This window comes from Mustela nigripes, chromosome 8 (genome assembly GCF_022355385.1).
Source record: "Mustela nigripes isolate SB6536 chromosome 8, MUSNIG.SB6536, whole genome shotgun sequence".
In the NCBI taxonomy this organism is placed as follows: domain Eukaryota; kingdom Metazoa; phylum Chordata; class Mammalia; order Carnivora; family Mustelidae; genus Mustela; species Mustela nigripes.
In genome coordinates, this window is record NC_081564.1 from 54,213,666 (window position 1) to 54,227,092 (window position 13,427).

Consider the following 13,427-nt stretch of genomic DNA (forward strand, 5'->3'; position numbering starts at 1 on the left):
ATAAACAGTAAGAATTTATTTCTCATAGTCTGAAAGCTGGAAGTCCAAGATCAAGACACTAACAAGTTCATTGTCTAGTGAGGGCCTGTTTCCTGGTTCATGGAGGGCCATCTTTTGCTGTATTCTCACATGGTATAAGGGACAAAGGCACTCTCTGGAGGTCTCACTTGAAGGGCACTGATCCCATTAATGAGGGCACCACCCTCAGGACCTAATCAACTTCCAAAGGCCCCACTTCCTAATGCCATCATATTTCAAATTATGTTTCAATATATGGGTTGGGGGTGTGCATGTATATATATATGTATATATATATATATATATATATATTTTTTTTTAAGTTATATGCCGGGGTGCCTGGGTGGCTCAGTGGGTTAAAGCCTCTGCCTTCGGCTCAGGTCATGATCCCAGGGTCCTGGGATCGAGCCCCACATTGGGCTCTCCGCTCAGCAGAGAGCCTGTTTCCTCCTCTCTCTCTGCCTGCCTCTCTGCCTACTTGTGATCTCTGTCTGTCAAATAAATAAATAAAATCTTAAAAAAAAAAAGTTATATGTAAAAGACCAAAAAAATCATCTGAAAAACCATCCTTCTGAGAATATTATCTATGCTAGATTCTAAAGATCCCAACAAGGATAAAAATAACAGGGACCACTTGCTTTTCAATGACCCGATTCTTTATCCACATAGGTCCTTTACAGATCATCTGTAAGATCTGAGTTTGAGCACCTTACTCACCCCATAAGGAGCCTCCTACTAGCATTTGCCATCCACAGAACTGTGCTAATATAGTCTATTTCTGGAGAATGGAGCACAGATTAACTGCTTGTTCATGATAAATCAAGGGTATTTGATTTGCCTGTTACATGCCCAGTTTTCTTTGGAAGCAAGCCCTGGAAGCTATTTTTCTGATCAAATCCTAACTCTTGTGTTAGTGCTTATGATAGAGAAAAATAACATTTACTCATGATAAAGACTGAATTCTAGCAATTATAAATCTTATCAATTACCTTGTGCAGGTTCAGGGGAAAGGAAAACAGGAAAAAGAATTCTCATTATGCTCACTCAACCTTGAGGCTGGACTAATGCGGACTGTTCTAGAATTTCCATGACAGGCACAGATGCAAACATAAGGGGAGATAAAGTTGGTAACCCAAGAACATATCTGATTGATAAATGTTACACTATAAGGAGTGGCTAGTAACAATTCAAAAAGAAAATCATTACAGCTCAGTAGCTAATACAAAATATTAGAAGGACCTAATATTTCCTTTTTTTTCTCTATTTTTCTTAGAAGTCAGCAATCTCAACAAGAATGATCTTAGCAATATTTTCCATGTTGGTTTTTAGAGCTAATCACTCACACAGACACAAGAGTTATGATTTTTTTTTCTTCAGCAAAGGGACTCAGTACCTAATATAACTTCTATATAATCTTTCGGTTAGTGGCTTGAAAAAAGATAATTTTCCCCCAAACCATTAAGATAGATATATAGCGAGCCAATATATAACCATTTTCCATAAATTAAAATATGTGCTTTTACATAAACAGTTCTTTAGTTTCAAAAAGCATTTCTTGACTGTCAGTTACATGCTAGTGTTCACTAGATACAACATAAGCGAATTGTGTGGCTAAACGTGAACCAGACAGCGTAGCATCAACCCCGTCCTTCTCGGCCCAGTTGATGTGAGTTTTGACACCATCCATTAGCCTTGGGGAGGAGTGTTTTGATAGAGGAAGAAGACACACAAGGACAGAGACATGTGCATCTGCTTTTGGGTGAGTGATTATTATTTTCTATTTATTTATGAAGTAATCTGGATACGCCCATCTATCAGCATTGCACATAGCTTGAAATGTCCCTAAGACAACCAACTTTGAGAATAAGAATAAGGAAAGTTTCTTCCTCCTCTACCAACTTCTTTTAATTTTTTTTTAAAGGACATCTAGTAACAGGTTTATGGAGTGGGCAAGCTGGCAGGATGCCAATCTATACTGGGCATCAAAATATCACCAAAATACATTAGTCACGTGATGCCTGCTCAAGCGTTCACTCATGGTTCCCTAACACGGTCTTGTTCAGATGTGACACCAGACCACCTAGAACAGAAAATGTAAACCCAGCCACAAGCAAACAGAGTGAAGGCTGTCTTTTTGGAGTCAACCTTTTGCCGCTGCATATTTTTGAGATGTGTGTACAAGTTGCAAGGAGCAGCTGAGACCACACCACTACCCTGAGCCCAGCCAGCTGACAGTTGCCCAGAATTGGCAGCCACAGTCAGATGAAATTTGGAAAGCCAAAATGCGTGGGGTTGTGGTTTGCCTGATTGCTGAAATGATAAATGCTTTATTGCGCCTTTCAAGAAGTTGTCTGGTCCATAAAATGTCATACAGTACATTCACTCTTATAAACATGGAGAGGTAAGTTACTTGCAGCAGCAGCAAAACTTTTGGCCCCAGTGCCCACTAAATAAATACTAAACACAAGTTTATTAGTAGTGATTTGAAGGGACTGTACTTTGGTCATCCTTGTCCAACCCTATTTGAGGAAACATATCTTTTTCTCATTTCCATGCACTCAGTTTTTGTTTGTTCAGGTGTGTGTGTGTGTGTGTGTGTGTGTGTGTGTGTGTGTGTGTGTATAGTTAGTCCTCACCAGTTTGCAAAACAGTCCTGGAAAAGAAGACTTGATAGGGAGATAGAAGTGGTTTTTTCCTATGTACCCTCTTCCCCTGCTGTCTGCAATATAAAATAGAGGATAATTGAAATCAGTTTTTCCACAATTCTTATGAACAAGGTTTTCTCTCACAGAAAAGCCACAGAATTGAACAGCTGCACTCCAGAATACTGTCAAGCAGGCAGCGTGACTGTTTCTTCCCCCACTGGGTCCCAGCACTTTGACTAATAAGGAAATTCAACTTTTAACACAAGATTTGCCATTTCACTTTTTTACTGCACGCATAGCCATTTGGGGTAAAATTACATGTCACTACGAAAACTTAAATGCTCTGCAACATCAAAGATACCTGTAATGCCCCCCCCCCCCAATATTGGCTCCATTCTCCTCAATGTTAAGGGAAAAAAAATCCAGGAAACTTACTTGTTCGTATTATGTGTACCTGGGGAAGTTTTTCATGCAGAGCAACAGAACAAAACTTGAGCTGCCTTGCTTTCTGCTTCCAGGAATGCCAATCAGAGAACATTCTTTTTCAGACAGCCAAGTTTGGAAGTCAGTTGGTTTCTGGCAGTAAGAAGGGGGAGGGGACGGCAGGAGGGAAAGCACAGTGAGTCCTCAGGCTGATCTGAAGTTTCCAAGTGTTTCCGTAATAGCCGTCAATGAAAGCATCTCCTTTCACCCACGCAGAGACAGGTAAAAAGACAGCTGAGTAAATGGGCATTAGGTGGAGAGGCAGCGGAAGCTCAGTCAGAGGAAGGAGGGGGGAGGCGGGAGGGCGTTTGAAAGCCTGCCATTGGTGAGCTTACCAAAGGCATCTGCCAGTGGAACTTCAATGGAATGTGAAACCAAATCATTTTCAAGTTAAAGATAGACACAGTATACACCAGGATCTAGAAGCTGGATTTTAAACGCCTATCGCTCCCTAGAATTTCAGAGAGTTCTGTTATGACCTCTGTCGTAATTAACAATTTGGATAAAGTTGGTTTTTCAAGTGACTGTGCTAAGAATTCATGGATGGTCTGGATGTCCTGGAATGAAAAGGATTTAGGAGCTCCTGGTGTACATACCCTAGGGTAAGTGAAAAGATTGGCTTTAAGGCGCATCGCTTCTCTGGGAAGGTGAACGTTGAATTTTTCTTTGTATTTGGGTAAATGAAAATGCAATCGTGAAGATTTTCCAGGACTGTCACTTTCTTACCTTTCTTGAGATATCTGGCATTTTACAAGTTATGTAGCAGAATGAAATAGAGTATTTCAGCTTAGTTTTTGAGATTTACCTTGCATGTCTGTCACTTCAGTTCTGCTTCAGTTTATTAGCCTTACTTACATTTTCCTCCCTTAACTCTTTAAACACCCGGCCATTATTGAATTACAATGTCCGTGGCTCTATGTCACAACAGCCATTAAATGTTACTGTGCTTGTGATGCCTTTGGTTGCAACTGTTTTATGGTGAGATGGAGGGTTTTCTTTGCCTGGCACAATGACACTTCCTAATTTAGAAAATGAAAAAGGAAATTAAATAAAAGAAGGGAAAAAGAGATGGCCTAAAGGTGGGACGAAAAGCACAAGGAGCCTTTAGAAGATAATCTGTGTTTTTAAAAAGAATGAGAAAAAAATAGGCAGTTTTCCATTGAAGAGAACAATTTATTAATAGAAGTTATTTTTTGGTGTCGCCTCATTAATTCCAAGCAGGTTCTCTTCCTCCAAAAGGCTGATATTTGCTAAGTGAATGGAGGCGTTCTGATCATATGAAACTTGAGAGTGGAGGAGGGAGGGTTGTCTTCTTTGCTGTGACCACGCTGCGTTTTAAGGATTTCAAACTTTTTTCTTCAAAAGAAAGAATGACAAACTTCGGTTCTCTTCATGTTTTGACCATGTATAGGTTTTGTTTCTTATTTTGTCGAATGACCTCTCCACTCTGCTCTTCGAGACAGATTTCCCAAACTTGCACAGCATTCCTTCTGAATAAATACTGTCCATAATAGTCACAGAGGACATGGTGTGAATTGGAAATTCTCCTTTATATGGGGAAAATAAATCTACTGACGTTCTCAGTACCGCGTGGGGCTGAACAGTTGTTCAGTGTAACTGGCTGGGTTTTGCCCTGTCAAATCGACCAGATTCTAATGAACTGAGTCAGCTCCACGAAGCACAAACAATGAATGACCTAACACGGATCTTTCAGTTTTTATAAGAATAAATAATATGCAGTGTTACCCTTCTAAAATGAAAAAATGAGCATTGTCTTGATAGAGTCACTTGATTCGACAACTACCGAATGATCTAGCAAGACCAAAACAAAATGTGAAGTTAGCAAGGCTCAGTTTTGATGTCCTCACTCTCCTTTCTCCGCCTACTTTCCCCTCTTCCAGTCCAGTCCTCCTCCTCCTTCCGGCTGATGAATATCACTGCTCAGTACCCTTCCCTTCTTGCAGTCGAGACCTATCTTCCAGAAAGTTTGCAGTGAATTTTCGCTTCATTTCTCCACAAGCGGATGGTACCTTGTATATTTTCCCTGGTGACATTGACTCCTGTTCCCCTTGCTTTGCTCAGCTGAGTCCTGATCTGTTCATCGTAGGAGTGAGCCTGGTAGAAATTGTAGGTGTTTCTGAGAAACTTATGAGCGTAAACACGTGTGTGCTCACTATATACACGTGAACATGCACAAGCACCCTTCCAGGTGACTTGTACTCAACTAATTTATTTCTGATTGAATTATACATCTAAAAAAAATTATATCAGGCCTTTCAGTGTGGGGTTTTGTTTTTGTTTTCAGTGTATCCAAAGAAAACCAAAAAAGAGCACAAAATTTTAAATTCTAAAATGTAAGTATTTTAAACCATGAGGCCAAATAGTGTTGACAAGGAGGATGAGTATTTCTCTGCTGCTGTCATGTCACTCAGAGTTTCTAGTTCCCTGCTGAAATTTGTCAAGTTTGAGCTTTATTTCACTGAATATAGTACATGTAGTTTTATAATATATGTCTGCTAATTCTAGTATCTCAAGAGTTACTGGATTTGTTTTTATTATTATTGTTCCTGGAGTTCTTACTGATGGTGTCTTATTTTCTGGGCTGCTTAGATATATGACTGTCTGGTGGAAATGTATTTTAAAAATCACTTGTAAGAAGAAATTGAGACCTAGTGGCGACAGTGTTTTCCTTCAGAGGAGTTGTTGGTTTGCTTCTGTTAGGCACCTGAGAGCAATATCAGACCAGAGTTTTCTTTGTCAAAGCACAACATCAAAGTTTCCTGAATGACCCCTGTGTAAGAAACAAGGTTGCAGAACTGGTGAGGAATCATTTGGGGGTGGGGGGGTGTTCACTCCTATCCTGAAGGAATGTATGCCTTTTGATATCCCAAGTTAAAGTAGTATTAGTTTATTCATGCCTTTACTTGAGGACCATGGGCTTTGACATTCCCACAAAACCTATAAGGCTACCCAAAGTGCAGCTGGTTTCACAAATTTTTGTTCCCAATACTCACATGCCAAGAGCCAAAGCTTTCAAAGATAAATTACCTCTCTTGAGTTCTGGTCTTCCAAATTTCTGTATGTGAAAACATCTCCATCTTATTAGCTCTTTGCTGCTTCAATATTTTATTTTATTTTTAAAGGTTTTATTTTTATATTTGATGGACAGAGATCACAAGTAGGCAGAGAGAGAGGAGGAAACAGGCTCCCTGCTGAGCAGAGAGCCTGATGCAGGACTCGATTCCAGGACCCTGGGATCATGACCTGAGCCAAAGGCAGAGGCTTTAACCCACTGAGCCACCCAGGCACCCCTGTTTCAATATTTTAAATTTCTTTAGTGAGTGGGAGTGTCAGACCAATTTCATTACTGTTACCAGAAAAGTAAATCCACTCTACTACTTCTATAGTCACTTTTCTTTTTTTTTTTTTTTAATGTATTCATGCTAGAAAAGGTGTTAGGCAGTCTGCTAACATCATTGATGATTTTGGTTAGTTTTTCTGACTTTTAGTTTTAGTTGTGACCTTTTGGGGGAATTTGCAAATGCATAGAGGATTCATGTTTCCCAGCCTTATTTGAGCTGTCAACAATACTTAACAGCCCTTTCATTTGTCCCTAGCTGGCCTCTTTCCTTAGTCATCTCTTCAGTCTCTCTAATCCACCCCACCACCATCACTGACAGCTGTTGACCTTGACTCCTTTCACTTTCTGTTGGCCTTTATCCAAGTATCTCCACATTTTAAAAATCATCTTCAATACATTCCTTCCTTTCCATTCCCCTTGCAACTGCTCTATTTCAGTTCTTCATCCTCTCTCTAGGGTATTACTGTGGTCTTCCAGTTGTTCTCCTGCCTCTTGGGTCTACCTCCCAACACATCTCCCACCCTGGGACCAACACACCTATCTTCTCAAAATCATAGACATGAATGAATTGCCCCCTTACTTAAAGATCCCTAGTAGCTCACCATTCCCTTCAAAATAAAAAATCCCTAGTAGCTCACCATTCACTTCAAAATAAATAAGTATGTCTTAAAGGTCTTATCACAAAGCCTCAACTTATTTGTCTAACACCATCTCCAGTACTTCCCTGATTATCACCAATGCTATAATCACACATAATTCCTTCCTCTAGAATATTCCATACACTATTGTATCTCTATGCTAGTCTACCTTCCTGCCCTATCCCCACCAGAGTACCCATTGTTTATCTCCTTTGTGGATAAATCCTACTTCTTCAAAGTTGACCTTGTAAGTCACCTTCCCTGAATTTTCTTTACTTATATAGTTTACCTGCTATTCTGGGAACCTCTGATGGCAGGGACTTCATATGGATCATTTTTGTATTCTCAGTAACTGACACATAGAAACCAGTTAATTTAAATTTAAGGAAATGGACAACTATTATGAGGAAGTTTTTTTCTCAATAATTCTTTACTCACTTTATTCTTTTTCATCCTAAACATCATTATTCTTCTGACCTTAGACCTTTTTCTGGAATCGTGATCATTAATGTTCCTCTGCATCAAGTAGGGTCAGTTAAAAAGGCATGTGTTTGTTTGGTTATTGCCATTTTGTGGGGAGGAGTCCATCTATTTCCATTTTTGCCAAATGAGACTCGTTGTGATGATGAGAGAGATCTTGGAAGTTTAAGTATAAATTACCTGTATATTGTCAGATTCACGATAAAAAGAAAAGTCACAGAGTTGGAAAACTGACATGTTTCAACAAATCTAGCCCACGCTGCTGGATAACACCAATGGAAAAGTCAACCTGAGACAACTAGATCAAAATAATCTCACTGCACATAGCCTGAATCTGAACAATCAGAAAACACTGGATTGTTGCTCAGATCACAATGTGGTGCCAGAAGGAAGCAGTTGATTGCTTATGTGATATGACATTGTGACCCTAAATCTTAAAAGTGGCTGAAATTTTCATTGGAAAACTTTAGGGACTTAAGTGTTAATCTCATTTTGCTATGCTGAATTTAAACAACCATAACATCATTGCATTTAATTATTAAAAACTGAACAGTCGTTGAGAACCAGAGAGAGAGGAAATACAGCTTATTAATCTTAAGATGTTTAACTAATTTCATATTCTTCAGATCATTTTAAATTTGTCACACAATTATTACATGCCTTTGATATACCAACACCTGAGATTCAGAAAAATAAGAAACTTAGTTGATATCTTTTTCTATATGCAGTTGATATCTTTCCTACCTCCACAAAGGAAAAAGCCTTAATATGGATGGGGTAAAAAAATATTTTAAAGATAAATAATAGATAAATAAATAAATATTACTTTAAATAAGAATCTTTTAATCTAATCAAATACTCAAAGTCACTATCTAAATGAGAACCCAGATTTATCTGTAACAAAATATGAAAATATAATATTATAAACCTTTTCTTTTTTCCCTCATCAGTAAAAAACAATTTAAGACTAGCTCTTGAAAATTGGTTGATTTTAAATCTCAGCTTTCAAGTAGCTGAACTAATTTGTTTTATTAATTCAATAAATCTCTATCAAGCTCCTAACTTGTGGCTTAACTGTGCTGGATTAAGAAATTATTTAACTAGTCCTCTTTACTGGGCACTTACCCTGGAGTCTGTCATGTTAAAACAATGGATGTAATTAACAAATTCGTTTATATTTTTCTCTAATTTCTATTCTTAATACAGTCATGCTAATCTCCATACTTGTTAAAAAGTCACTTTGCCTTTCTTCAACAATTGTTTTAGGAGTCTTGTGGTTATTTTAATTTTTTTTAAATCTGTATTTACCAGATGTTCTCTTACAGAATCATCTAAAGAGACCTAAACAAATTATTAAAAAAAAAAAAAAGAAGTAGAACATGTCTTCTTTTTTTTTTAATTTTTTCAATTTATTTATTTTCAGAAAAGCAGTATTCATTATTTTTTCACCACACCCAGTGCTCCATGAACATGTCTTCTTATCGCAAAGGAGACTTGTTGTATCTTAATATAAAATATAAGTACATTTATTTGCATAAATAAAGTTGGATTTTGCATTCTTGCAAGATAAATATGGCATGAAGATGACTCAGGGACAGCCTGAGTCACGAAAGCTTTGTAAAGCTTCGTGTATTCTAAAGAGGGCAATAGTTATTTTTACTATTTTTCTTTTTTTAGTCTCACTTTACTTTTTGTGCCTCATTCCTGTGTAATGTAGTAGCACATAGATTTATGAGAATTCACTGAGTTAATCATAGTTCAAGAACACAGTTGCCTCTACTAATTGTATTAAGAGATGTAGATTAATTTTGAATGAAATCTATCTTCTAATGAATATGAACTTCCTACTCCTAGACTGTTCATTGCCACCCATTTGTAGCAACATATTTACTCATCAAAAGATGTTGTTTTTAGCACTTCAGATAAGTGTAACAATTCTTCTCTAAACCGCATCCAATGTTTTATACTATTTGGTAGGTAAGAGACATATGGCATTTTCTTTTATACATGATAAAACGAAGATGCAGACATAGGAAGGGCTCCAGATATACTACGTGTGGTTTCCTGAGGTAACAACCCCTAAATCTCAGTAGCTTATAAAATCCAAGTTTTCCTTCTCACTGATGCAAATTATCTACTGAAGTTTAGCTGCAGGCCCTTCTCCACATTGTTGCTTTCACCTGGAACAGTCCTGTGTTCCTTGGCCAAAGCAAACCATGTGGTCACACCTAACTTCATTTGGCTGAGGAATACAATCCTACCACATGCTGGAATTTCTACAAAGACCTCTAATAAATTCCATACTAATGGATGTTAGGCGGTCCCAACCCCCCAGTAGAACAAAGATGTAGACTCAAGTCTTAGGCAGTAAGGAGTAGCCTCTCCTTATCCATGGTTTAGCTTTCCTCGATTTTAAATACCCTGTGGTCAACCGGGTCATCCTCCTTCCGACCAGTGGTCAGAAGGTCAGTCAGTCACAGCCTATCCCTGTGTTTCAAACCCGTATCATTCAGCTCACTTCATCTCCTCATGTAGGCGTTTTATTGTCTCAAATCATCACAGATAGAAGTGTGAGTACAATACAATAAGAGAGATACTTTGAGAGAGAGACCAAATTTACATAACTTATTACAGTACATTGTTGTAGCTGTTCCATTTTATTATTTTTTAAAGATTTATTTATTTTATTTTAGAGAGAGAAAATGAGTGGGAGGGGCAGAGGGAGGAGAGAACCACAAACAGACTCCCCACTGAGCACAGAGCCCACCGCGGGGCTCAGTCCCCGGACCCCGAGATCAGCACCTGAGCCAAAACCAAGAGTCAGATGCTTAACCGACTACAACACCCAGGCATCCCTGTTCTATTTCATTATTAGTTATTGCTGTTAATCTCTTACTGTGGCTACTTTATAAACTAAACTTAATCCTTGGTGTATATGCATAGGGAAAAAACATGGTAGATTGAGGGTTCGGTACTGTCTGCAGTTTCAGCCATCCAGTAAAGATATTAGACTGTATTCCCATCAGTAATGAGGGACTACTGTATACCTGTGAACAGGTGCCTTGGCAATTTGTAGACAGTTACCTGCTGTCTGATGCTGTCATTTCTTCTCTTTTTTCATCCCCTCATGATCATCCCCACTAAGGCTTTTGACTCCCTAAATCTTTGCTCTTTCCTCAGTCCCTGTGACCTTTCCTGCCCCTGCATTTCTGATTCTTGGGAATCCTAACACTTACCCGTCTTGACACTTACCCCTCAGGAAGTCCTGCCCATGAACACCCCATGAAGAGAAAAGAGCCTCTGATAAGGCAATTCCTATAGATTGTAGAGAGCAAAATTGTAACATTACTTCTATGCTTTCCCATCTTTAAGAACTGATGGTGTATAGCAAAAAGAGAGAGAGAGAAAGACAATGGAGTATAATTCATTACATCCCCAATACCCAGTTTTCCAAGAGGCAAAATAAAAAGATTAGGGCTAGGGAAAATGCCCCCAGAAGAATGGTGATCTATATTCTGTATTAGAAATGCATTGTTTTGAGTAGGATTTACATCACTTTACATCACTTTGATGTACACTTTGATTACACTTTGATTTTTTTGTGTGTCTGGTTTTAAACACTAACAAGGCAAAACTGAAGAATTCAAAGATTAATGAGATACTTAAAAATTGGAAAATTATTAAGCCAATGTTTTAAGGCCTTTGGATTTTAATATAAATCAGCAAATCCAATTTATGTTCTTGGAAGCAGCAAAACTAGGAAATGCTATGTGCAAAAAGAAAAAAAAATGAGCATCCTGGGTCAAATGCACTTGGAAAATGCTGTATACCATATCTTTCTCTTGGAGATGTAGGTGACCTTTAGTGTTAAGGGGGTCTTAAAGTCTGATTTTTTTCAACTCCGTGTTTCTCAAGCTAACTTGTACACACACACACACACACACACAAAATTTGATTATCTATAAACACAATGTGCTTCAACATATATCAATACTTATAAATATATCTCATATTTTAACATACTTTTTAATACACATTTTAACACACTTGGTAAATATTTTTTTAAATCACCCCTTGTTCATTGTATTAATAACCAAAAGTAATAACGTGGCAGCTGATGTGAATATTTTGAGAACATAAAGCTGGAAATTTTAAAGGACTTTAAAATATCTTTACTATTGGGTACTTTGTATTCTCCTGATAAATGGCATTGATTTTAAGCACTAACAGAAATTAAATTTTAAGCTGGTAGGGTGTCCTAATATTTGTTTAACTTTAGTGGGGAATATAATTTGTGATGCTGCCACAATTAGATTGGCTGTATTCATCAGAATCCAGAGTTCCACAGGGATTTGTACTATTTTGCCCACTTCATTCAAAAATCTAAAACTGTTATTCCATTTTAGAATATGACTATACATTATTAATTTATAAGACTTAGTTACCCTTTCTTTATGAAGACCTCGTGAAAAGAAGAGTAATCTTCAACATCTGTTTCTTGATTTTTTTTGTTCACCTTCTTTAAGTTCAAAAACTTCAAAGCTTAAAAAGGAAAAGTAAATTGTTGGGTTTCAAAAGATGCTCTATGAAATTTAACATCTATGGGAATTTTTCAGGGCAAGAAAGGTCATAGACTAAGACAAAAAAAAAGTTCTTTTTTTTTTTAGAACATGTGCTATATTCAGTTAAGCTCTGTGACCACTTAAAATGAACCAATTGCTCCATGAACTTTTATACTATCAGCAACTCTAGTCAAAGAAAATTCTAGATATGAGGCTCACTGATTAGTTTCAGGGTGTGCAGGTGTGACGGGGCACATGTCCTTTTGTGATGTCATCCACTCCTATAATATTATTCTGCTTTTTCTCTATCACCATTCCAGTTCTCCTCCTAACATTTTAAAAGCAAGGGATAATTTTCTGTTTGTTGGTACATTTTTTTAAAAGAGAAAATTACCTGGGAAATATACCTTCTTTCTGTACCATACAGAGAGAAAGCTTTCAATCAAAAGTGTGGGTAACATCATTCTTAGCCCACATTTCTTTCCTGGTTTATTTATTTTTTTTTTGAAGATTTTATTTATTTATTTGACAGAGAGAGATCACAAGCAGGCAGAGAGGCAGGCAGAGAGGAGGAAGCAGGCTCCCCGCTGAGCAGAGAGCCTGATGCGGGGCTCGATCCCAGGACCCTGAGACCATGACCTGAGCCGAAGGCAGCAGCTTAACCCACTGAGCCACCCAGGTGCCCCTTATTTTTTTTTTATATTTTCTCCTGGGGTTCTCATAAGATTCAGAAACCATAATGATATCAGCAACACCTCTAAAAATCCATTGCAGGGCAATCTGAATATCCCTGAACTCTGCAGTGCTGTTCCTTTGCAACTCTGAATAGTCAGACAGCAGAACACTCTATTGTTTGCCAAATTACAAAGTCAATTATATCTACATTCTGAAACTGCCTAGTACCTAAAACATTTGGAGTGCTGAAAAATATCCTGTGTAACCATTTTCCAGACACCAGAACATAAATCTAAATTACTTAGATTTACAGTATTATAATCTCCCTTTTAAAATGACGTGAGGGAAGTGTTTAACTTAATGAGGCAAAGGATCCTGGTGTGCAAGTTACATTATATTTTTCATTGCACAAGGGTAAATTATTGCTTCAGTCTCCTAAATGGTACCCCAGTGGCCTCAAAAACACAAAGTAGCTTCCAGAAATGCCCACTTTTGTCTTAGGCAATAACTTACTCCATGAGAATATGCTTTTTGAGAATTGCCCATAACATTTCTTGCAGTAGAC

The 13,427-nt window shown here is 37.8% G+C and overlaps 1 protein-coding gene and 1 long non-coding RNA gene across 17 annotated transcripts in view; one reads left to right on the forward strand and one right to left on the reverse strand.

Annotated features, from left to right (window-relative positions):
* LOC132023563 (uncharacterized) overlaps positions 1–3,181 on the reverse strand; it is a 34,073-nt gene extending 30,892 nt beyond the window's left edge. Inside the window, exon 1 of the long non-coding RNA XR_009405989.1 lies at positions 3,099–3,181. This is a non-coding gene — a long non-coding RNA (uncharacterized LOC132023563). The remainder of the gene's footprint in view (positions 1–3,098) is intronic.
* Positions 1–13,427, forward strand: part of DTNA (dystrobrevin alpha) — a 357,028-nt gene that overhangs the window by 92,400 nt on the left and 251,201 nt on the right. Inside the window, exon 1 of one of the 16 annotated variants that reach the window (XM_059409437.1) lies at positions 3,290–3,368. The exons of 14 other annotated variants lie outside the window; for them this stretch is intronic. The gene's annotated coding sequence lies outside the window, so the exon portion shown is untranslated. Of the gene's footprint in view, positions 1–3,289; positions 3,369–3,556; positions 3,749–13,427 lie in introns of those variants that run through there. One more of the 16 variants, XM_059409434.1, reaches the window with a different exon arrangement.